This window comes from Capsicum annuum, chromosome 8 (genome assembly GCF_002878395.1).
Source record: "Capsicum annuum cultivar UCD-10X-F1 chromosome 8, UCD10Xv1.1, whole genome shotgun sequence".
Taxonomy (NCBI): Eukaryota; Viridiplantae; Streptophyta; class Magnoliopsida; order Solanales; family Solanaceae; genus Capsicum; species Capsicum annuum.
The window spans coordinates 115575820-115603105 of NC_061118.1; the positions used below are offsets into that span (position 1 = coordinate 115575820).

The 27286-nt window shown below is 34.6% G+C and overlaps 1 long non-coding RNA gene across 1 annotated transcript; it reads left to right on the forward strand.

The window, feature by feature from the left end:
* Window positions 1–4366: 4366 nt before the first annotated feature.
* Window positions 4367–21810, forward strand: LOC107853003. The gene is made up of 3 exons (XR_001669631.2): window positions 4367–5736; window positions 13003–13074; window positions 21321–21810. It is a non-coding gene; the product is annotated as an uncharacterized LOC107853003 (long non-coding RNA).
* The last annotated feature ends 5476 nt before the right edge of the window (window positions 21811–27286 follow it).

Sequence of the window (27286 nt, forward strand, 5' to 3'; positions counted from 1 at the left end):
GGACCATCGCCCAAGCCGTCGCTATAAGACAGTGAGTCTTTTTTTTTTGTCCACGTACGACAGTCGAAATGATGAACCGTCGAACCAGCGTAGGACCGTCGCACGATCCGTCGCAGGTCCCGTTCAGTGAATTTTAAGTCATTTTTAAGGGGTATTTGGGTCTTTTTTCATCCATTTTAACCCCTAATTATATCAGACCAAGGCTCATAAGCTTATTATTCATCTATAACATCAAATTATGGTTTCTCTCAAAGTTCAATCCCCAAGAAAAAGAAAACCCTAGGTGTTTAATTCCAAGTCAAGAATTTAAGTTTTCCCCCATCAATCTTTAGGAAATCATCCACCCAGGTATGTTATGTGTTGATTCATGGGTCCATTTCACCCATGAAGCTCAAGAATCTCTTTTCAAAATTCAAGATTTGTGTATGTATGAATGTTCATGATTTAAATATTGAAATTCATGTTCGTAATATTGTGGGGGGTTTTGATTCATGTTTGAAATTACATATTCCAATTATTGACCTTAGGATGTGATGAATTACATAATAATCATGATAAACCCTTAAATTTACACGTTGATGGATGGATCCATGATTTTTAGATGTGTTGATGATGGTATAACCAAAGCATGCTTCCCGTGTGTTTGATTAAATGCCTATGTGAAGGAAAAGTGCCATTATAGTATGATAATATGAAATCCCCATTCATGTACAAGTTCATGCATGTTAAGTATTTGATGAAATGTCTTAGTCAATGAATTATGGATATATGTGTAGCTATTGTGGTGCTTAGAACCTCTACTTTATGAAATCTCCAACTTATTTTATTATCGATTGTCGATGTTGGTCATGTATTCAAGAAAGTCATGCTTTGTCAGTTTCATGCTATTGAGTCCTGGGGGTACTTGTACTCGACAATTAGCTGTGTGCCTAGAGCCAGTGTCATGTTTTCAAGATACTCTCAGTCGAGCCATGTTCATAGAAATTCAGTCAGTTATGTGACTCAGGAAAACTCAGTAAACTCAGTAATCTCAAAAACCTCAGAAATTCAGTAATCTCAATAGTATTCCGTCAATCAACGAAACTCAGTTAACTTAGTCTAGTCAGTTCTATTAATCATGTTCAGTGTCTATCTAGATGGGAGTAGAAATTATCACCGAGCAAACCCAAGGATGGGGACCCACCTGTTATATGAGGGTGTGATTCTTAGAAGCAATCCTTGCATTCTAGAACTACGTAGCCAGCATAGGTTGAGACAATATAACCTGTTATATGAGGGTAGATAAGGTGGCTTAACCTGTTATCTGAGGGTTACTCACAGATTGTCTTTACCAGTGGTGCGGTATTGACACCCTTCCAATTGGGGTTACAGATTGGACCCCAACTCAGCCATAATGGCGTATTAGGGGCATATTGGTTAGATGACTACTTCAACAGTTTCAGTACAGAATCAGGACTATCAGATACAATTATTCAATCTCAGTAATAGAACTCAGGTAGTTCTATAGTATTCAGGATTGTCAGATACAATCAACTCAGAATAGTACAGAACTCAGCTAGTTCCATCAGAACTTAGACTGTCAGATACAGTTGCGCAGTATCAGTTATTTTTAGTTATATAGTTATCAGTATCTCATGTTATCAGTACTCATACTCAGTAATTATGTTATCACAAACTCAGTTACAGTTATTATGTATTCATGCATGTATTCTCACGCTCATGTTAATTAGTTAGTTAGTATAATTCATGCATGTGAACCCTTTGCATTAATCCTACCTCACATGCATATCAGTACATTCCAACATACTGATGTATTTGCCCTATGGTGTTTTATACCATAGGTTCAGAAGTACGAGCTCCAGAGCATCAGTAGCATTCTAGTCTCCGCAGTCAGAGTTAGCAGCGAGTCCTCATCCTTAGAGGACATGACCATTACTTTATTATCTCATTAATTAATTTATTAGTTGGAGTTAGTTGGGGACATATCCCATCAACTCCATATTCAGACAATTCAGTCAGTTAAAGGCTTTTCAGACTACAGTATATTCAGACAGTTTATTTCAGGTTTTGTTTTGGTATTATGATACCATATCATTCAGAGATTATTATATGAGTTTTGAACTTTATGGCCTTACAACCTTTATTTATGCATTTATACAGTATATTAAGCAGTGTTTAAGTACAGATATCAGTCATGGGTTAGCTTGTGGTCCTTCGAGGTCATGAGTACTGTGTAGCATTTCGGGTACCAGATTCAGGGCGTTACAGTCGCCCAAACCATCACTATAAGGCAGTGAGTTTTATTTTTGGTTCACGTCAAAATGAAGGACCATCGAGCCAGCGATGGACTATCGCACGAGCCATCACAAGTCCTATTCAACAAATTTTAAGTCATTTTTAAAGGGTATTTAGGTCTTTTTCACCCATTTTAACCCCTAATTATATCATACCAAGGCTTATAAGTTCATTATTTATTCTAACATCAAATTAGGATTTTTTCTCAAAGATAATCTCCAAGAATAAGATCCAAACCCTTCTTCAAGAAACCAAGAAATTTAAGTTCTTCAAGTCCAAGAACTTCAAGAAACTCACAATCAAGGTATGTCATGTGTTGATTCTTGGGTCCCTTTCACCCATGAAGCTCAAGAATCTCTTTTCAAAATTCAAGATTTGTGTATTTATGAATGTTCATGATTTAAATTGAATTGAAATTCATGTTCATGATGTTGTGGGGTTTTGATTCATGTTTGAAATTGTATATTCCGATGATTGACCCTAGGATGTGATGTATTGTATAATAATCATGATAAATCCTTAAATTTACACATTGATTGATGTATCCATGATTATTAGATGTGTTGATGATTGTATAACCAAGGCATGCTCCCCTTGTTTTTGATTACATGCCTATGTGAAGGAAAAGTGCCATACTAGTATAATAATATGAAATCCTCAATCATGTACATGTTTATGCATGTTAAATATTTGATGAAATGTCTCAGTTAGTGAATTATGGATATATGTGTAACGCTTGTGGTGCTTTAGAAATTCTACTTCATGAAATCTCCAACTTATTGTATTATGGATTGTGATATTGGTCAGGAATTCAAGAAAGTCATGCTCTCTCAATTTTATGCTATCGAGTTCTGGGGGTACTTGTACCCGACAATTAGCTGTGTGCCTAGAGCCAGTGTCATGTTTTCAAGATACTCTCAGTCGAGCTATGTTCATAGAAATCTAGTCAGCCATGTGACTCAGGAAAACTCACTAAACTTAGTAATCTCCGAGATCTCAGAAATTTAGTAATCTCAGTAGTATTCTGTCAGTCAATGAAACTCAATTAATTCAGTCTAGTTTAGTTCAGTAATCCATGTTCAGTGTCTATTTAGATGGGAGTAGAAATTAGCACCGAGTGAACCCAAGGATGTGAACACACACTGTCAGATGAGGGTGTGATTCTTAGAAGTAATCCTTGCATTCAAGAACTATGTAGCCTGCATAGGTTGAGACATCAACACTGTCAGATAAGGGTTAATGAGGTGGATAAACACTGTCAGATGAGGGTCCGACCGTTCTCTTTTAGGGACAATGTTAGATAAGGGTTACCCACATCTTGTCCTTATTAGTGGCGCGGAATTGACTCCCTTCCAATTGGGGGTTACAGATTGGACCCTAACTCAACCATAATTACATATTAGGGGCATGTCAGTTAGATAACTACTTCCCACAATTTCAGTTACAGATCAGGACTGTCAGATACAGTCATTTAGTCTGAGTAGTAGAACTTAGATAGTTCTACAGGACTCAGGACTGTCAGATATAGTCAACTCAGTATAGTACGGAACAGCTAGTTCCATCAGAATCTAGACTGTCAGATACAGTCACTCAATATCAGTTATTTCAATTATACAGTTATCAGTATCTCATGTTATCAATACTCAGGCTCAGTAATCATGTTATCAGGAACTCAGTTACCATTATTATGTATTCATGCATGCATTCTCACATTCATGTTATCCTGTCAGTTAGTATAGTTCATGCATATGAACCCTTTGCATTCAGCCTACCTCCCATGCATACCAGTACATTTAAAGTACTAATGCATTTGTGCTATGGTGTTTTATACCATAGGTTCAGAAGTAAGAGCACCAGAGTATCAATAGTATTCCAGTCTCAATATTTCAGACTTAGCAGTGAGTCCTCATCTTTCAAGGACATGACCATTACCTTATTATCTCATTAATTAATTTATTTCAGTAGTTGGAGTTAGTTGAGGACATGTCCTATCAACTCCTTATTCAGATAGCTCGGCCAGTTAAAGGCTTTTCAGACTAGCATGTTCAGACAATTATTTCAGTTGTCTTGGGTATTTCATATCCCCCTCTAGATGTTATGTTTTATCAGTTATGTTACAGTTTTGAACCTTATAGTTTTACAAATTTTAATTCTGCATTTATACAGTATATTATGCATTGTTTAGGTGTAGATATCAGCCATGAGTTAGCTTGTGGTCCTTCGGGGTCATGAGTACTGTGTAGCATTTTAGGTGTCAGATTCGAGGCGTTACAAAAATAATCCTCCCAAAATTTATACTATTTTCTCATATTATAAGTTCTTAAACAATTTCGTAAAATCATGCTTGACTCAAAATATCGTACCATGAACATATTTATCTCTACGAGCATTGGCTCCAAATATTTAGATCTTTTCTTAACTTCAACTTTAGATAATATATTCTTTTTCTTTTCAAAACATACTAATATACATAAGGGTTTTCATAATATTTTCTTGAACCTGCTGATTTGTGACATATACTTAAGTAACTATGATTCAATCCCTTGAAAAACATAAAATTATCTTTCAATTACAATTAATATGACTCACAAGATTTATATGAATGAATTTGAAAGTCAAGCCATAAAGATTCAAAGAATGGAGGACTCTAACTCAAGAAATGGATATATATTCTCAAGAAATATTCGAGAATTTGTATCAAAACCAAGAACAATGCTTAGGGATATTAAATCTTGGAACCCTAAATTTAAAGCATGAACTTAATATGAAACTATGATTCAATTGTGGGGAAGAACAGAGGTCCTCATGAAAGATGTTTCTCTTACGTACCTCGGAGATCAACTATGGAGAAGAACCTTTTGGATTTGGAGCCCTAACTTGATATTTCTTGAAGCTTGAATGTTTTGAGACCTTGAGAGAATATGAGAGGATGCTTTTAATTGATACTAGGGTGAATATAAAAATGGAAGATGTTTTCGATTGGTGGGGGCGGTTTAGATTAAGGGAAGGACCAAAAAAATCCTAAACCTACATTTTTTGAGTCTGTGTGATGGATGAATAAATGGGTTTGGAGCTGCAAGACTTTCCAGTGTGATGATCAACTTGCTAACTTTTGGTAAAATGGACATAATACTCTAGTATTGGATTATTGAGCGGTCAGTGGTGTTGGAAAGAAGATTCAAAGTCCTTTCATTTGATGTATTTTGTGGCACAAAAGTCTTTGTATTCTAGGAGTTATGCTTATTTGAAGTTGATCCTACTAAAACCTCATAATAAAACTTGATTTATCGAAGTGTTCTCAACTAAACTTTGCGCTACTACTACTACTACTACTTTTTGTTGTTCTTGGAGCTCTAGGGTTTTAAGCTACTCTTTCCATAGCTATTCACCTTGGAGTTCAAGGGCTTTAATTGCTACTCTCTCCGCTTCAAGGATTCAAAGGTATGGTTCACAATCACTTTCTTACACTTGCTAATTGCCTCAAGTATTTCATCTTCTTTGGATTTTTGGCAATATACTTTCTCTTCACATTATCATTAATTTATTTGGACTTTTAATTTGGGAATAATCTTTTTGTTGCTTCAATAATCATAGTTCTATTTTTTTTTGCCATCAGTTTCTTTAATTTTTCATGGTTCACTTCCTAGTACTTTTCTTGCTCTTCATGTGATTTTGAGTTGAATATTTCGGATATACTCCAAATAAATTAGATTTTGTTAGTCGCTCCCTGAACTGAAAAACTGATATTAACCTTCCTTCTTGTATTGAGTAACATCATCTTATATATGTAATGTTTTCTGAAAAATGTTGCTAGACACTAGAAATAAATGTTTTTCACTCACTAACTGAACAGTAAAAAATTATTTTTGAAAAAAAATTCTGCTCACCAAGAGAACATAAGAAAAAAAGGTAGGAAGTGCGCTTGTTTTTCAAGAAAACACTTTCCAGGATGAAAATATTTTCCTCCGTACAGAATACACCCTTTGTGACTTTTCATTTTCACTTAAATTGGTGTATTATTGTCCTTTTATCTAAACACTTTTGTAAATCTTTTATCAAGCTAAAACTTTTACTATTGTTTCAACTAGTTAAAAATTTAAGAAATGAAATATTTGGAGCCCAAATTTAAGAACTAAAATATTTTCTATTTGTGTACTATTTTTAAAATCGTACTCCTACCGCTATGAGTAGTCTCATGAAGCGAAAACTATGTTGAGTAAATAGAGAAATGAGTAAGAAAAGAAGGTTCAAAAATTTAAAATTCCACTTTCAATAATTTTGGACAGTGTGAATACTTAATACTAACACTAAGGATGGAAAAAATTATCTTAAATATTTTCGATTTCATAAGACGGATGAATAATTTGAAACAAGTATATTTAAAAAGAAGTCAACTAAAATAAAACGGAGGGAATATTAGGATTTTGAATCTTTTCTTGGTTTATTGAAAATGAAAATCTATTTGTCTCGATCAGATTTCTCAAGTTATTATAGAACCTACTTTAATCCACCAGTAGGTAAACTAAATCATAGCCTGAAATGATAAGTAAAGGGATAAACTAAAGACGAAAAAGAGGATATATAATTTAGACATGCAAATAGGAAACTAAATAGCAATATATAAATACGATAGTACTAGATGAAAGGGGAAAAGGAGGAAATATGCAAAAGAAGTATTCCAAGGCCAAATAAGGTCGGTACAAGACTCACTAAATTCAAAAAGAATAGAGTACTAAATAGTATCAAATATACAAGTAATCTTGGAAACATAAAGAGTGTCCAGAAATAGCAAAAGGAGAAAAGATCAGTTCCAAGTCTGAAAGATCATCCTATCTCCGAATACCTAAAAACAAGCTTGAATGGAGTGTCCGCAATAGTAGCTCATACTTGGGTCTACATCATAAAAAAATGTAGATGTGTAGCATGAGTACCAAAAACAATAGTTATTCAGTAGACATTATCAATCGACTGAGCTGACTTACAATACAAATATAATTAAAATGCAAGAATATAAACTGAAGTCAAGGATAATGCTAAATCTAAAATAATACTCTAGGTCCGGATAAAGCAGTAAATAGATAGAATAAGTAACTTAAAGTAAATAAAATTTAACTACCACCTAACTGGGCTCCCATAACGTAGGAGGCACAAGCAAGAGAGAAATAATCTGACTAAGTTTCCATAAGCACAGCGGATACAAATAAGGAGAAAAATATCGACAATAGAAACCTTTAAGTTCACCCAAATGTGATAATATACCTGGAACTCTCTTTGAACCATAAATGTCAAACTTAAACTAGAATTGAGAATAGAATCAACATAATAAAGTGCCACATACGGATCATGAATGCTGAACTCAAATCAAAACTAGTAATTAAGTGCCATGCAGTAAATCTATCATGAATGAACCCAGTACAATAAGTAACAAGGGATCTACCAATTATTGGAATTGCATCAAAACTAGATAAATAAGTCAAGTATAATAATGCTAAAAGATCATATAGTGTGAACTCTTGATTAATACAGTCAATTTAATAAGAGAGGTGATATTAACAACTAAGTCTAGATATACAGTCCAAAAGGTTGAAAGGTTGGTTTATCTGAAGTAGTAAGGCCAATCGAAGTCCATTAGATTTCCTAAGTTCTACCAAGGTTCAATATTAAACCTCTATTGACAACTTAGAAGTTTCTTAAGCCTATAACAAGTTAAGCTTTGAATACTACCTAAAGAGAGGCTGGTGGGGCTCGCTACTAGTCCTTAAAATCCATGCTAAGTAAAGCACCTACCCAAGATATACTAAGTCTTTATAATTTCCTCCTAAGGTACTAAGTAAGCCTAGCCTATCCATAATGTATCAATCTAATTCAATATGGGAAAGGATAGGTCGAATTCTACCTAAAAGGCTCTGTAGCCGGCTAATTAATCTAATAGTTGCTAAATTATCAACCAAGTTGTAGCCCACCCAAATATAGCATAACTAATACAATAATATCATAATTAAGTTCAACATAAGAGGAAATTAAGCCTACCCTACCTGAATATCACCGAAAGCTCAAGAAAGTCCACTACATCAGGGCCTTTCCTTTCCAAGAAGCCTCCGAATGTTTCCATGCTTTCAAAATAATAATATACACATTAAGATGAGAATAGTGATATCTATATTTCATAAAAATGATCCAAGTTAAAATTCAAGATAAAATTCTCAACTAGGCCCCTTGCAGAATCACACATTTAAAATATTCAACACGTCCCTCTAAGGTCAAGGATCATTTATCCCCAAAAATAGATAAAATTCCCTAACGTAACTAGGTAAGTTAAATCGGTGATTTAACCTAGAAACTAAATAGAAACTTATAGAAATAAAGGTAAGAAAATGACCAGAATGACCTCTCCAACTCACCCTGACACCTAAAGATCGATATTTAAATTTTTTCTAAGTTCTAGGGTTTAATAAAGTTGGGACTTAAGAAAACTCAAAAGGAATCGGGTTCGACAACATTAAATGCTGCCAGGGGTCCCTTCAGTGGGATTGCGGGGACCTCATCATGAACACGACCATCAACCTGACTAACTCATTGTGAATAGAAGGTCATATACAAATGCGATGACTAATAATTTTTTTCTCTATGAAAGTGGCCTAAGTGCTCGCGAACACAATGACTAATGACTTTATCCTTTGCAAATGTGGCTAAATCCTTGAATGCAAAGGTTTTTTTTAACCTGCACCAGAATTTGTTGCATCAATAAATTTAGTTGAGTGCTAAGTTTGCAATTGAACCCTTAAAATTCATTTAGAATCCCATGAATGCAAACAAATTTGATACCCTAAAAATTCAATATTTTAGCCTCAATGACATCATCAAAATCTCTATCCAAGGCTGTTTTGATCAAAAGTGGATCCCACACTCAAAGGGTCATTTTAACCAAATTTCCCCAAGAGCCCAAAATGAGTCTAAGAGCCTTGGGACCCAAACAAAGGGTTCACTTAGCCAGAAATTGGCATTTTTGGAGTTAATAAAAGTATCAAAATTGGCATCTGTTACCTTTTACTGAAGCTTAGGCCCAATACCTATTTCTTAAGTATGATAGTTCAAAAATATAAAATTGGCTCTATAAGCCAAAGAATTTGCTCAGTGACGAAACTGTTAGTACCAATAAGTCATAGGTAACTTGGGTTAGCTATGAAAAATCTCTAATTATTAAAAAGCACACAAGCGCTGGTATGACCTAGAAGGTCATTATAATATCCACTAAAAGGACATTAAAATTCCACTAAAAGGATTTTATCTGCAAAAGTAAAGGATCAAGATGTACCTGAAGGATCGAACAAGTAGGAATACTTGATATGCATCTTAGTCTTGATCTCCCAGGTAGCCTCCTCAATTGGATGGTGTCTCCACTGATCCTTAATCACAGGAATCTCTCTATAGTACAACCGTCTGACATCTATGGCTAATATAGAGACTATTTCCTCCATAAAGGTAAACCTCTTATCCAACTAAATTGAATCCCAATGAAGCACATAAGACTCAACCAAAATGTAGTGCCACGACATAGACACATAAAAAACTGGATGGATGACTAAAGAGTTTGGGGGAAAGGCTAACTCACAAGCTACCACTCTAATAATCTGAAGTATCTCAAATGGACCAATATACCTAAGGCTGAGCTTTCCCATCTTTAAGAACCTAATTACGTCTTTCATGGATGATATTCAAAGAGAAACTCAATCACCAACTCCAAACTTCTAAGCGTGAAGCCTATGGTCAGTATAATACTTCTGTCTTCTCTGAGCTGCCCATAGCCTATCTTAACTAACCCAAACCCTATTTGAAGAATCACAAAAAAAGTCGGCACCACGAAGCTAATATTAGAAGTCTCAAACCAACCAATCAAATATTTATAATGCCTATAATACGATGCCTTAAATGGTGTCATCTCAATACTTGAATGATAGCTATTACTATATGCAAACTTATCTAAGGATAAATATTGCCCCTACTAACTTCCAAAATCTATGACACTCACACAGAATATATCCTTCAAATCTTGAATAGTCTGCTTCGACTGACGGTCGATCTAAGGTTGGAATACGGTGCTAAGATAAACTTAGGTGCCTAACTCCTCCTAAAATGTCCTTTAGAAGCTAAAAATGAATATTGATCCTCTATACTCCATGAAGGTGAACTATATCTCAGACATAAATACAGGCTAACCTTTCAACACTGAAGGAAATCTAAATATAAATAAAATGAGCCGATTCAGTCAATTCATACATGATGATCTAAATACTGTCATAATCATGAGAATTGTGAGGCAACTAACTCATGAAATCCATCATAATCTACTCCTACTTTTACTCAGGAATAGGTAGTCTTAAAATCAAGCCACCCGATCTCTAATGCTTGGCCTTTACGTGCTGACAACACAAAAAATAAGCCACAAAGTTTGCTACAACCTTCTTCATCCACTCCACTAGTAACACTGCCTCAAATCTTTATAGATCTTAGTTGTCCTAGGGTGAATAAAATATCTGGGTCTATGATCCCTTTGAAAAATCAACCAAATTAAGTCTCTAGCCCTTGAAATATAAACACGACTATTAAATCAAAAAATACCTTACAATCTAGGTATCTCTACTGGACTCACCTATTAGGATCTGATCACAAATCCAATAAAGTCTATTATCCTTAAATTAATGACTCTAAATCTGCTCAAACAAGGTATACCTAGACTTAATACTGGCAAAGATCCTTCTAAGGTAAGACATATCAAATCTAACTAACATGTTGGGTAAGGAATAAATGTCTAAACCCAAGGGCCTCACTTAAACAAAGGCCAAGATACCTATACTCTTTGCCTTCTTGCTCAAGGTATCTACTACCACATTCTCTTTGCCTAGATGGTAAATAATAGGGATTCATAATTCTTCAGCAACTCAATCCACCTGTGTAGTCTAGAATTAAGATCTCTTTGATTTATGATATATTGAATACTACGATGATCAATGAACATCTCATAGTAATATCATAAAAGTAATGCCTCCAACTCTTAATCGCGAAAACTACCATCACTAACTTTGAATTATAAGTGGCATAGTTTCTCTTAGGTACCTTTAACTACCTTGATGCATATGCAATGACTTGGCCTCACTGCATCAAACGCCCTAAACTAACACCAGGAGCATTACAATAAATGGTAAACCCCTCGCTGTCAACTTGAATAATAAAAAAAAGATAAAGTAAGCAAGCCCTTGAGCTTTAGAAAGTTCACCTCACACTTCCTAGACTATTAAAAAGATCCTCTTTCTTAGTTAATCTAGTCACAGGAACTGCAATATTAGTGAATCCCTCACTAAACAATCAATATTTACATGACAAATCAATAAAATTGTGAACCTTGATCAGACATATAGGTTTGGACTAATTTTGAATAGCCTCAATCTTCACTGGATCTACCATAATCCCATATTTAGACACTACATATCCTAAGAATGTCACTAACACTAGCCAGAATTCATACTTTAAGAATTTTGAAAAAAGCCAATATTTCTCAAAGTCTAGAGAATAATCCTCAAATGTTGTTCCTTTTCCTCCTTACTCCTAAAAATAAAAAGGATATCATTTATCAAAAAATCATGAAGGAGTCTAAATAAGGCCTGAAAATTTGATTCATCAAGCCCATGAACATTGTTGGGGCAGTAGTCAACTCAAAAGACATCACCAGGAACTCATAATGGCTATAATAAGCGTAACAACTGTCTCTATTGTTACATATAAGTCTTAGGTTTAAAATATCATATCCAAATTCTTCCTATTTCAGAAGTCATAAATTTTAGGATAGGCTAATTCCAATCAAGTTTGGAGCAAGGTGTGTCTAAGAAAAATTTAGGAATAACTTGCACTAGGTTAATAGGATTTTTCATGATTTTTAGTGGTTACAGTTATAAGAAACTTGTAGAAATTTGCAGAATTGAATTTGAATAAGTAGAACTCCCAAAATTGGTTTTAGCGTGAAGGGCATTGTTTGAAATATCCCAGGTTTAAGGCATGTTGCAAAAAGTGGGATTTTCAAAAAAGGCATACATTTCTTCCCTTAAAATTTGCTACAGAGATAGCCATACCATTATAGAGTCAAGTGCCATAGCAGAGGAATTTCCGTTGTAGTGGCGGTCAAAGGCGATCAACGACTACTACAATAGTCACTGCCACTATAGTAGTCAGGTATCGCCATAGCGGTGAAAATCATATATTTGTTAAAATATTTTCAAAAATAGTTTATTTTTTAAAAATTCATTTTGGGTCAAAGAAATGACATGTAGCATGAAACATGCCTTAATTTCTTTGTTTGTTTTTGTAAGATAAGGAATTCATCCTCGTTAAGTCATATTTAACTATTAAGTCTTAAAACTATTAATTCATGGAGTTTGGGGAGGGTTTTAGGGAGGATTGCGGTTAATTTTTGATGCAAGGGGGAATATTAAGGAATTTTTAATGAGTTTTGATTATTATCATTTAATTTTCTCTTACATTCTATTAATTCACTAATTTATCTATCATATTGGTAGTTTTCGACAAACTATTGTGGAAAATCCCTAAAATAGGAAGGGAATGATCATGAATTTAACGTTAGAAGTTGGATGTGAGTAATAAATCCTGACATGATAAGCTAATTTCTTTAATTATATATTTATATGCATGTTCTAGACCATGAGCAAATGGAAATTGCATGAAAAGACAAAGCTCCAGCATAGAGAAGTTGTGAAAGCTTAGTTCAAGGTATGTGATGGTATTGTACTTTAATTCAGTTTATGTTATATGTGCATGTCAACTACTTTGTAGTATGTCTTATCAGTGCATGTTGTTTGGTGTGGTCTTTGCAAATAATTTGTTGATTGTTATATGATTTTGACCTATTTTACTTACTAAATGTGGAATGTTTGATATTTAGAACGTTCTCATATACTTTTGGTGGAACAAGGTTGGTAGACACTTATGTCTAGTATTTTGATACATGGACAATAATTATCCACTGAAGATCATGACTAGAGGATGGTTGTATATCCTTTAGCGTGTATGTATGAGGGTCAAATGAGTTTGATGATTCCATGAGTGAACTCGCGAAATATATTTTATACATAATAAATTTTACTAACTTGTTTTTGCCTTGGTTTGACTAAACTTGACTTGGTGATAATATGTTGACTTGCTGGTTTGACTGCTAATTGTTCATAGTTGCTTGTTATGCTAAGTGTATGTTTGTTAAGCATAAATTAACTTCTTGTACTATAACTTAGTTATATGTTCATATTCTTATCTTGGATTGGCCAAATGACCCTACTAGTACACTGTTGTTCTTGTGTGCTGATACTACACCTACATTTACTTTTGTGAATGCAACCCATATTCAAGCGATTTCTACCAGACCTCACTTATAACTAGATGGTTGACTCCAGATTTTAGGGCGAGAATCATATATAGGCTAGCATGAGATCTTTTTTATTGTCATAGTTCTCTAGTTCTGAACTTATGTTTTATTTTAGTTTTGGGGTGCATCCCCTTTTTGACATTCTTTGATATTTTGGTACAGATGACTTTCATATAGTAGGGATGGTTTTTGCGTAAGTACTTTTCCACCTTTAATTGTACTTATGATTTGGTTTTAGATTGGATAATTTATTAATGGATTAGTTTTGCTTATTTCTTCTGAGTATGGATTATGGAATTATCATTCTGGAGAGTTGATTCTCCCACTGGATGAGTAGTGTGGGTGCCATTCACAATTATTTTGGATCACGACAAAATTGGTGTCAGTGAACTTAGGTTCATCGATATTTTCATACCAAAATTAATCCAGTAGAGTCTTGTTAAACAATACAAAGATATTTGTTCTTTTCTTTAGAAGGCTATAGGACTTTAGAAAATCTGTCATTCTTGTTTCTTTTGTGCTATAAATTGATTCCAATTGGTATATAGTGATCCAAATTGGTGTCTAATCTTCTTCATTCTTTTTCATAGATGGTGAACAAGTAATCCCATAAAACCCAACTAAAAGCTCCCATACCAGTCGCTCCAGCTATGAGTCCTACTGGGAGGGGAATAGATAAGTGAGAGAAAGAGGTAGGGCAGTAAAGTATAAGCCACACCCTCCAAGGGTAGAGATCAAGCGGTGGCTGGTTAGAATCTTGAGAATTCAACATCACACCCTACTTAACAATTATTTAAAGGAGATAGAAACAATAAAGAAACTAGGTGTACAGCCTATAGTACTGGCTCAAGCTAGGGTTGCAGAACTATCCCCTATGTTTTCTAAGGTTATTCAACAGGTGCTAGATTTTTTGAGTGGATTGGTTGGGACTGGAGTCACAACCACGTACCGACTTATTATTCTCTAGTAGTCTATCCTATTATCATGGATCCTATGATGGATAAAGCTTCATGAACTAATGCTTTTCTTATCTGAATTTGGTTTGGTAATGAATAGTACTGAACATGAACTGCTGACAAAATTTTTAAAGATGAAACCTCCAACATTCTAGGGTATTGAGTTTGAGGATGCATTTAAGTTTACTACTAATTTCTATGGGAGATTACATAAAGTAGGGATTGCAAAGCAATATGGAGTTAAGTTTGTCACTTTTTTACTGGAGAAGGATGCTATGGTAGAATGCATATGTAGAATGTCGATCATTAATTTTTCCTCCATTAATTTAGGAGAAGATCCAAGCTTTCTTCTTTAAGAAATAGGTGACACGAACACTCGATGACCATAAGAAAAATGAGTTTTTGGTATTGGAGCAGGATGACATGTCGATTGCAGCCTATGAGGACAAGTTTCATATCGTGTCTTACTATGCTATATATCTGTTGAATTCTAAAGGAGAGAGGATTCAACTTTATGTTAAAGGTTGGAATTATAACCTTCAGGTATTGTTTGTGCATGCTTTGGCCAAAAAGAGTTCAATAAAGTTTTTGACTATGTGAAGAAGTTATAGGAGGGTACCCAAGCAGGTTAGGCTAAGATATTAGCGGAGAATTCTCAAAATGTTGGGAATTTCAATGGTTCTTAGTCTAAAACCCATGGTCAACAAGCCTATTCAACCTTTCCTATTCAGTTAGCCTTGTCAACTTCTATTGTGGTTCCAACTAAGGATTCTTCTCAGGTATAAGTTATTAGGCTCCAAGAGGCTTCTTACTCTTCTAATAGTAGGCCTTTCTTTGGCAGGGATATTACTATTATGGTATAGATGGTAACTTTAATAGGGAGTGTCCTATGAGGTAGGTGAATGCCTAAATGCAATAATGACTTGAGCTATATTCTTAATGGGTAGAAGAGAAAGAGAGGCGGTGGTAAGTGTTATCTATTGAAAGGATAGGGAAATCAGACAAGTGGTTCGGGTGGTTGAGAAAATGATGGAATTGGGGGAGTATCACAGTTGGGAAAAGAATTAGCTCAGATTGATAACCGGGTTTTTTGTTTTTTATTTCTTGGAAAGACTAATGTCGAGGCTTCTAACATGGTGATCAAAGAAACTATTCTTACCTATGAACGAATGGCTTTTTTTAAAAATTTTATTTGAGGTCTACTTATTCCTACTTATCTGTCTAGTTGCGATGGATTTGAATCTTGTTTGTGATGTACTTAATTATCCTATTATGTGTCTACTCTGGTTGGTGAGTCTATGATAGTAATCCATGTTTATCATTCTTGTCCTACATTATTTATGGTTTTTCAAACTTGGATAGACTTAGTTATTTTGGATATATTGGACTTTGTTGTAATTTTGGGTATGACCTAGTTATCTCCATATCATGTAGTTTTAAACTGTAATGCTAAAATAGTGACTCTTGCTATACTTAGGATGAAGATACTAGAGTGGAAGAGAGTGAATATTCCAAACAAGTAAGATTATATCGTATGCCTGAGCTAGGAGGTTAGTGGGAAGAGGTGTTCAACATTTTTAGCTCATCTTTGGGATGTAGATGTGAGGTCCTCTTCTATAGAGTTAGCTTTGATAGTCTCTAAATTTAAGGATGAGTTTCTTTTAGACCTATCGAGTATGCCTCCGAATAAGGATATCGATTTTTGAATTTACTTAAGAGTTAGGCATTCTCCCTATTTATATTCTACCTTATCGAATGCTCCAACAGAGTTGAGGGTGCTCAAAACTCAACTGCATGATCTACTTGACAAATTCTGTATTCGTCCAAGTGCTTCACCTTGAGGTGATCTGGTCTTATTTGTCTAGAGGAAGGATGGTAGGTTGAGGATATATATTGATTACAGGCATATAAATAAGGTTACTATCAGGAACAAATATCCCTTGCATTACGTTAATGACTTGTTTGATCTATTATAAGGTGCGTCAGTGTTTTCAAAAATTAATTTGAGGTCGGGTTATCATTAGTTGAAAATTAGAACAATGGACATACCAAAGACAACTTTTAAAACTTGGTATGACCATTATTAGGTTTTGGCGACGTCTTTCAGGTTGACTAATGCACCTGCAACCTTTATGAGTTTAATGAACAGGATATTTACGTCGTTCTTGTTTTATTTTTTATTGTGTTTATTGATGATCTTCTTGTGTACTCTAAAAGTAAAAAAGAGCATGCATGCCATCTTCACATTGTTTTGAAGATTCTTAGGAGAAGTGGTTATTTGTTAAGTTTTTGAAGTGTGAATTTTGGTAGTCTTCAGTTTCCTTCTTGGGGCATGCAGTTTCTATAAAAAGGAGGGATGGTGTATCCCTAAATGTATCGAGATAGTAAAGAATTGGAATCGGCCTAGTCTTATGATCGAGGTAAGAAGTTCTTTGTGTCTTGCTTGATATTACCATGGATTTGTTAAGAATTTTGCATCCATTTCAATTCACTTGACATGGTTGACTTAAAAGAAAGTGTCATTTGTATAACTAATGTGAAGAAAACCCAAAAGATCAGACATTATTGACTACAAAATCTATTCTTTCATTTTCGGCTAAAGTTAAGAAATTTATAGTGTTTTGTGATGCCTTACTTTTAGGAGTGGGTATTGTGTTGATGTAGGATAGGAATATCATTGCTTATGCTTTGAGGTAGTTGAAGCCTAATGAAAGGAACTGCCCAATCCATGACTTAGAGTTGACAATAGTGGTGTTTGCATTAAAGACTTGGAGACATTATCTTTATGGTGTCAAGTGTGAAGTTCCACAGATCATCATAGCTTGTAGCATATGTTTACTCAAAGTGATTTGAACCTAAGGCAACTGAATGAATATATTTTTTAAGGGTTTATGACATGAGTATTCAGTATCATTCGGGTAAGGTCAATATGATGGCAGACACATTAAGTTGAAAACCTGTAAGTATGGGTAGTTTATTATTTTTGAGGGTATCCAGGCAACCATTAGCTATAGAGTTTCAAACTCTAGCATCTCTGAGCATGCAATTTAAGGTCTCAGATAGGGGTGGTATGTAGGATAGTGTAAAGGTAAAGTCAACATTCATGGAGTATATTAAGATAAAATAATTCAAGGATAAGAAGTTGAATGCACTCAAAAATAAAGTTGTTTGCAGATAGGTAGCGGATGATGTTCTTGATATGGGAAGTTTGTTGAGGTTTAAGGGAAGATTATGTGTTCCATAGGTTGGTGATTTTATTCATGGTGTACTTTTTGAGGCCTATGGATTGCATTATTCTATTCATTAGGGTATTACCAAGATGTACCGTGACTTAAGGTAGCTTTATTAGTGGCTAGAGATAAAGAGTGACACAGTGTATTATGTGTCCAGGCGATGAAATTATCAGCAAGTAAAGTATGAGCACCAAAGGCCTATGGGTTGCTTCAGAGAATGTCTTTACCCATGTGGAAGTAGGAGAATATTACTATGGACTTTATGGTGGGCCTCCCTAAGACTTTAGGGAGGTATGAATCCATTTAGGTGATAGTAGATCGACTGACTAAGTCAGCTCACTTTTTATCAGTTCGGGTAGACTTCAACTCTTAGCAATTAGCTAAAACTTACGTTAAAGAGATTGTGAGACTTTATGGGGTTTCACTTATTATCATTTCAAATAGATATGCAAAGTACACTTCCAAGTTTTAGGACAGGTTGCATGAGGAGTTGGAAACCAAGATCATGTTTAGCATAACTTTTCACCTGAATATGATGGGTAGTTGAAGAGGATGATTCAGGTGCTGGAGGACATGTTGAGCGCCTATGTGATTGATTTTGGTGGTTATTGGGACCAGTTTCATCCATTGTGTGAGTTCTCATACAATAAAAGTTATCACTTTAATATTGATATGGCACCATTCAAGGCACTTTATGGAAGGAAGTATAGGTCATCTATTGGGCGGTTTAAGTCGGGAGATGTTAAGACTTTGGGAACAGATTTAGTAAAGGAGGCTTAGAAGAAGGTAAGATTCATAAAAACTAAGTTGTTCACTGCTCAAACTTGGCAAAAAGAGTATGCATATTGTAAGGTTAGGGATATGAACTTTAAGTTTGTGAGAAAGTTTTTCTCAAGGTGTCTCCTATAAGGGTAGTCATAAAGTTTTGTAAGAGGGGAAAGCTTACACCTCGGTGTATATGTCCCTTTGAGGTTCTTAAGAAAGTAGGTCTAGCTGCAAATCAATTAGCTATACAGTTTCAATTTTTAGGATTGCATTTGATATTTTATGTTTTAATGTTGAAAAGGTACCATGGTGATGGAGACTACATCAATAAATGGGATTCAATGCTTCTAGATAAGGATTTGGCTTGAGGATGAACCAATAGTGATTTTAAATTAAGATATTCAAAAACTAAGGATGAAGAAAGTTCATTTGATAAAGGTACATCTAATTGAGGAAGCCACTTGGGAGACCAAGAAAAAAATGTGGGATATGTATCCTCAATTGTTTGAGTATACGAGTACTCTTCTTTTTCCTTATTTAGCCTATGATAATCGTTTGATCATTTGGGGATGAACAATGGGCAAATTGGTATATGTTGTAATAAAACTCTCTATTATTATGTATGAGTCATATATTTAAAATCTCATCCCCAAATTCTTTCTAGTTAAGAAGTTATGAATTTCAGGCTAGGCTAGTTTTGATTGATTTTAGAGCGAGGTATGACTTAGGGAAATATTTGAATACTTTGAACTCGGGTAGTAGTATTTTTCTTGATTTTCAGTTAGTTAAGATGATAAGAAACTCGTATAAATTCACAGAATTGAATCTAGGTATGTAAAACTTCCAATATTGGTCTTAGCGTAAAGGGTATTATTCAAAATGTCTTAGGTTTAAGGTCTGTTGCAAAAAGTTAGATTTTTGGGTGAAGATGGACATTTTGTCCCATCAATGCTGTAATAGCGGTCGGCACACCACTATAGCAGTAAACGCCTTAGCAGAGGAATTTCCACTATAGTTGTGGTAAAAAATGGTCAATAACTGTTACAATGGTCAGTATTGCTATAGCAGTCGGTACAACTATAGAGGTGAAAACAAAATATTTATAATACTATTTCCTCAAAACAACTTATTTTTATAAAGTTTGTTATAGCACAAAGAAAGGGCGATTTAGGGCGAAACATACTGGAATTTCTTTGTTTAACATTTTAAGGTAAGAAATTCATCCCTGTTAACTCGTATTTAATTAGTAAGTCTTATAATTATTAATTCATGGAGTTCAGGGAGGTTTTTTGGGAAAATTTTGGTTAATTGTTTGTGCAAGCAGAATGACTAAGGAATAAATTAATGGTTTTGAATATTAACATTAAATTTACCCTTGCATTTCATTAATTCACTAGTTTATCCATGAAATTGGTAATTTTAGGCGAATTATGATGGAAAAGCCCAAGAACGGAAAGTGAATGATCATGAATTTGACCTTAGGAGTTGGGTGTGAGTTATAAATCTCAACATTTTAGGTTATTTCCTTAATTATGTATTTATATGCATGTTCTATACCACGAGGAAGAAAAAATTACACAGAAGGGCAAAGCTTTGGCATAGAAGAGTTGTGCAAACTAGGTTCAAGGTAGGTGATGGTATGGTAGTTTAATTTGATTTGTGCTAGATTTTCATATTAACTACTTTGTAGTATGTCTTGTTAGTGCATATTGTTTGGTGTGCTGTTTGCAAATGATTTAGAGTTGTTTTATGTTTTTGACCTACCTTACTTGCTAAATGTGGAATGTTTGGAACTTTGAATGTTCTCTCATGCATTTAGTGGACCAAGGTTTGCAGACACTTGTGTCTGGGTTTTTAGTACATGGAAGACAATTATCCTCTACAGGTCATGGTTAGAGGGTGGTTATATATCACTTAGCGTGCATGAATGATGGTTAGTTGAGTTTGACGATTGAGTGAACTGGGGAAATATATTTTTATACTTAATAAACTGTCCTCACTTATTTTTTTGGCATGGCTTGACTAAACTTAACTTGGTGATAATATGTTGACTTTCTGGTTTGATTCCTAATTGTTCATTATTTCTTATTATGCTAAGACTATGTTTGTTATGCATGGATTAACTTGTTGTATTATAACTTAATTATATGTTCATATTCTCATATTGATGGCCAATTGACCCTAATAGTACACAGCTGTTCTTGTTTGCTGATACTACACCTGCATTTACTTTTATAAGTGCAACGCACATCCCAACAACTTAAGGTTCATGAGAAGAAGAACTATCCCATCTATGATCTGGAATTGACACTTGAAGTCTTTGCACTTAAGATTTGGAATCACTATTTATATGGGGTTTATGTGGATATTTTTACTGCCACAAGTTTCTGCAATATGTTTTAACCCAGAAGTAGTTGAACCTCAAGTAAAGGTGGTGGCTCAAATTACTGATAGATTACGACATGAGTTTGCACTATCACCTAAGTAAAGCTAATGTTGTTTTTGATGCACTTACCAGGTGATGAGTGGCAAATTTACCACTCATTTACATCTTATTTCCTGCACATTATGGTGAGTTAATTGAACATATTAGACGAATTCTTCAATGAAATGCACTAATGTCCATTGTTTGTGATCTTACAGGGAAATCTGATGAAAAAAAGTTGAGACAAAGCTGGAAAAAGAAGGAAAGTGAGAAAAAGAAGAAAAGCTGAGGATAGGCCCTAAGATGCGACCCTCAATATTGCTATCGGACTCTGAGGGTCGTCATCATAATTGAGTGGAGCCGATAGAAGTACCGCAATCGTGAGCCGATGCTTCGTGATCGCGACCAGAGGATGTGATCACTGGTATCTGGAAAATTTCCAAAGGCAGCAAAGGAATTTCTCAAGGCTCCATCCCAAGATATAAAAGGCTAAACCCTTCATGTTTCAACCATCCACTTCTTCAGTTTTGAGAGAAAAATACAGTATTATTGGGTGGAATATAATTTGTGGGTGTGTTCTTAAAGAAAAATTTTATCTATTTATTTGAATTTGAATATAGGAGTTTATATTCATTTGGGTATAAATCTTCTCTTTTTTTCCATGAGTAGGTAAACTTGTTGTAATACCCCGTACTTTTCTTAATTCAATTTAGCTCCTAGTGTGTGAATTTTTTAGTAGGTGAAAAATGTTCATAGAAATTACCTAGAGCCAAGTTGAACCAAGAACCATAGATTCATCCAAAGGTTAGTGTTGATTGTACAAGGGTCAACTTTGAGATGGTATAACTATTGATGTATGTAGAATTTTCCAGCTTAAGACCCACCAAATTATAGATAATCAAGTCAGCTTTCCAACGATACCAATTTTGCCTATATCCGATACCTGGGTGAGAAGTTATGGCACTTTTTGTCAGAGCCAGTAGCTCACCATGATTATGCCGCGTCGCGGTGATCCCCAAAATCACACTCATCCCTTTCCAGTAGCTCACCGCGATTTACCAGTGTTGTGCTAGAAATCATGGTGGAATAGGTACCGCGTCTCATTGGAGTGAAAATTCGCACTCGTATATTTCCAGTGATGCAATGTAACGTGTTGCGGTGGAGTACAAATTCTCTCTTGTCCATTTTCCAGTAATGCAACATGATAGCACCACTTCGAGCTAACGTGTAAAATCAGGATTTCAATTGCGAGTTTAAGTTTTGAAAAGGCATTTAAGTTAATTAATCTTGCCCTAATTCGTGAAGATTGAGGATTTAACCCTATTCTAATCATATTACGCTCCTTATTCACCAATTTCCTCTCCAAGAAAACCCTAGAACTTCAACTTTAAATCGAAGAAATCCAATGTTTCAGCATTTCTTTTTCAAGATAATCAAGAATTCAAGTTTTCAGGTTCAAGAACTTCAAGAACATCGTCAAGAATTCAAAGTTAAAACTTTTGCATTTAAACAATCAAATAAGGTATGTGGGGTTATGAACAAGGATACTCCTTTCATTATTATGCCTAAAACTAGTCTTTAAAGTTGAATTTATATGAATTTATATGATTTGCAATTTAGGGTTCATACCCAATTATCATTATTTAAAGATTATGATGTTATAAGTGATTTAAATGTTGAATTGCATCTCTATTTTGTATGTTTATGCATGTGATGTGATTATATATACATTGAGAATTGAATTTCACTATTTTGACTAGAATTATTACAGAATTTCAAGATTCTGATTACTGAGCATGATTTGGTGTTAAATTCCACATGAGTTTAAAGCATGGGTTATTAAGCCCTAGTTTGAGTATTGACATTTCAAGAAAATAAGGCTTTTAAGCACCTATGATTCATTCATATTCAAATTTTGAGAAAGGATTTGATTTTTTAATCCCAGTTAAGATATGGAATCCACTTCACAGTTTTGAGTACAGTTTAAAGTAAGTAGATACACAACTGGTTTTCATTATAAACCCTTATGCAAATTTTAAAGTGGATATCCTACAGAAGGAGCATAAAGATTAAAGGGAGTAGTATTTAGCACCGAGTTAGTCATGTTCACATGCCCCAGAACTACAAGCTAACATAGGTACAAATTCAAATTTTTCCCATTTATATGGATGATAGATACAAATTGTGATCACTTAGCTTAGGTTATACTCCTTGGCAAGAGTCTGACACCTCTCCCCAATGGAGGTTTTCCCTTAAGGGAACTAGACGTTGGACACTATGATAACTCACATAGTGTATGTCGGTTAAAAGAACCTCCCTAAAACCCAATTCCTAAAATAAAATAACAGAATAACTTTTAGAATCCAAGTGTAAAGGATTGCAAATTTACTCAGATATGGTCCTAATTAAGACCTTACTTACAGAATTTTAGCTTTTAGTTTTCATATGATAAAAGTGAGTCCTTCTTTCACTTAGTATGCATGATTTGAAAATAGATTTCAAGTACAGATTTAGACCTAAGTGTGGTAGCTCACAGTATTCATATATAATATGTTTTACCTTTTATGGTTTATGATATCAGCTTTCAGTTACTCAAGCCAATGTGGGCTATTTACTTTGCATGAATTGCTTATGAGAAATATATACATTTTGTCACTGTTTTACTTATGTATTTACCCCTATATGCTCAGTACATTCCAAAAGTACTGATCCACATATACGTCTATGTGCTACATTATTTAATAGTGTAGGTTCAGGTGCTCAATTTCAGCAACGTGATTGACCGAGAGCATTTCTATCTACATCTGGATAGTTGGTGAGTCCTCATAGTTCGGGGACCCAGTTAATCAAAGTTCCAGCTTTTCAGAGTAGTTTATTTAGTTATTTTCAGTCAGTTTGAGTCAACTGGTGGTCTGTTCTAGCTACTCTCTAGTTAGTAGTGTTTGAGTATTGCCCGACTATTAGATACATTTCAGACTTACAATGTTGGTTATTCATATTTCCTAGTTAAACACTTTTAGACATTTTGGTTAGTTAATTCTAGTTTATTTCAGACAGTATTCATCAGTTCAATATTGTTTTGCATCCTTAGATTCCTATATTATGAGTTACAACTTTAGTAGAAGGCTTAAAGGGTTAGCTTGAGACTACTCGTAGTCTTGAGCATCGTGTGACGTCTCGGGACCCATTTTTAGGGTGTTACACTTGTCTCTTAGGGCCATGATTTATTAGTTGGTGATTAATGCATGGGTGTTGATTATTTTTCCAATTAATCTGTTATTTATGATGGGTTTTTCTTTTGTCCCATGTTTAATTGAGAATTGGGGGATGAAAACTCCAATTACCTTTGAAATCATATCATCCCTAAAAGAGGGGATATGGGTGAGAAACATATAACACCCCAAATTTTGGTCCCTGGAAGATTTCTAAAATTTTATCCTCACTATCCTTACTAAGACTCACCCTGTGAGTAATGGGGTGTCATTATGAGTCATAGGACCCAAGTTATAGGGTAACTAGTGGAGGTTACCCTTAGTTTGTTTCGTGATAATGATTGACCCTAGAGAGTCATAAATACTCATTATGAGTCATGCTCTCCAAATCGTTGTGTGTCTAGTGTTTGCCCAAATGGTTTCTTTGTTGGTTATGAGAGGACCCTATGATATGTAGGGTCTCATTATGAGCCGTAGGTCTAAAGTCGTAGGGTCAACAGTGTGTGAGCCCAAGGACACCGTCCAGCCTATGACTAGATGATATCAGTTGTAGGGTGACTCTATGAGTCGAAAGGTCACCGTAGCGACTGGGCGATTAATTTTAAGTCTTTTCATTAAGGGAATTCTGGTCAATTCACTTTTTCCCTTACTTAGACCCCACATCCATAAAGAACTCAAGGGTTTTATTTATCATTCATAACACAATCAAAACATACTTTGCTCTCTCTAAACGTTCCAACGTTAAGATACTTAGGGTTTCCAAGAAGTTGGTCATCTAAGGGCTCAAGGGGTGATTCTCTCCATAAATTTTGGTATTTCTGGCATGTTACTCTTCCCTAATTATTAATTTATGAAAAACATGTATCAAAATGGTTTAACTAGATGGTTTTGAGTGTGGGTTTTGATATGGTTGAGGGTTTTGACATAGTTGATTCTTAAATTGTTTTTCCATGATTTATTATGCATTATTTATGCTTTAATAAGGGTTTTAAACTTGTGGGGTGCATAGGAATGATGAATAAACTAAGTTTAATACCCCGTCCCTTTTCTACCTAGAATTTGTCCATAGGATGTTAAGGGATAGCTTCCATGTTGCATATTATTTAATTTGTGTGGAATTCTTTATATTTGAAATTTTCATAGTGTAGGAAATCAAGTAAGCTTTAAAATGATATAAGATTTTCCTAAATCCGATAATTGGGTAAGAAGTTATTGCTATTTTAAGTTCCAGATGCAAAACACCGTCATTTGGACCCTTAGCACATCATGGAGCAGTGTTAATTACTAATGGTAAATTTCCAGTGGCCCTCTGCGATATTGGCACATTGTGGAGAGAGCCAAATTCCCAATTATCCAATTCAAGTGAAAGATCGTGATAATGGCGCATCACTCCAAGTGTCCAGGTCCCATCCAAGGTGTCAATGCGATACCTCTGCGCCGCGCCACCAAGTATTTTCCAAGTTGGCACTTTACAGTGGCTTGGCGTGATAGTGGCGTGTCGCGCCAAGGCCAAAAATCAGGACCCTAGTTTATTTTTCTAGTTTCGTTTAGGAGTTATAGGGGGTATCCTGGACCTTTTCCAACCCCCAATCTATCCATGCTAAGTTTCATCAGAATTACTCTCATCCAAAACCCTAGGCTTCAACATTCATCTCTAAGAAGCTCAAGATTTCACCATCCTTTTTCAAATTATTTCAAGATTTAAGATCCCTAGACCAAGAGCTTCAAGAATCCTCATTCCAGAGCACAAATAGCATCTCAAAAAGCATGCTTATTCATTTAGTTCATTATTTAAGGTCTGTAGAGTTTTAACAAGGACAATCCTTTCATCCTTATGCCCCAAAACTTAATTTTTATTAAAGATTACATGATTTGCAAGTTAGGGTTATTACCCAATTCTTATTGTTTTTTATTTTATGAAATTATCATGTTATTTAAGGCTTCAATTGCAAGAGATTTACATTTATCCATGTTTGAAATCATGAGATTTATATTATGAGTTATTTTCCACTATCTTGATTGAGATTGTTGAAAGCTTTTAAGATGATTATTGCGCATGAAGTTTAAGTATGACTATTGATGTATTACAGCTTTATATTTTGAGTCCTAAGTACCATTGATGATTTTATAAGGAGATAATGATCTCAAGTTTTATTGACAAGTTTGATAAGTGCTTTCAAAAGCAAAGATTGATATTTTGATCAATCCACATGATTTATAAAGTTAATGATTTAATGTTAAGCAAAGCATAATCAGTTTTAATTATAAACCCTTAAGCTATTTTAAGGTGGATTTCCTAAAAGTTCTGAGCGTAAGTACGATAGTATTATTTAGCACCGAGTTGGGTATGATTCCAAGGTCTCATACCCCAAAACTATGTTCAACCGTAGGACCAAGATTATTCCCACTTCTACTTGGATGACTAAGATTGTGATTACTTAAGTTAAGGTTCTATTCCGGTGGAAAGGGTAGAACAACTCTCCCCAACATGGGCAAGACGTTGAACTCTATGTCAGCTCACATGGTTTATATCGGTTAGAAGAAACTCCCAATCCCAAAGTCTCTAAGTCCTAAAGCTTCTAAGTTTCAAAAAGAAAAGAATGATAGAAAAGCTTTTATAAGACTAAGTGTTATGACTTACTATATTTACAATTATTATTGGTTATACATGATTTTATATTTCGATATTTTGGATAATCAAGCTAATGTGAGTCATATACATCCGCATGCATTTACTTTCTAATTATGATGATGTTTACTTATGCATTACACCCACATATACTTAGTATATCCTCAAAGTACTGATCCACATATATGTCTATGTGCTATATTGTCTTATAATATAGGTTCAGGTGCTCCATATCAATAGCGTGAGTAGTTTTGAGAATCTATATCTATGCTCCCATAGTTGGTAAGTTCTCATGATTCGAGGGCCTACTTTAGATTTCCAGATTTTATAGTAATTTAGTTAT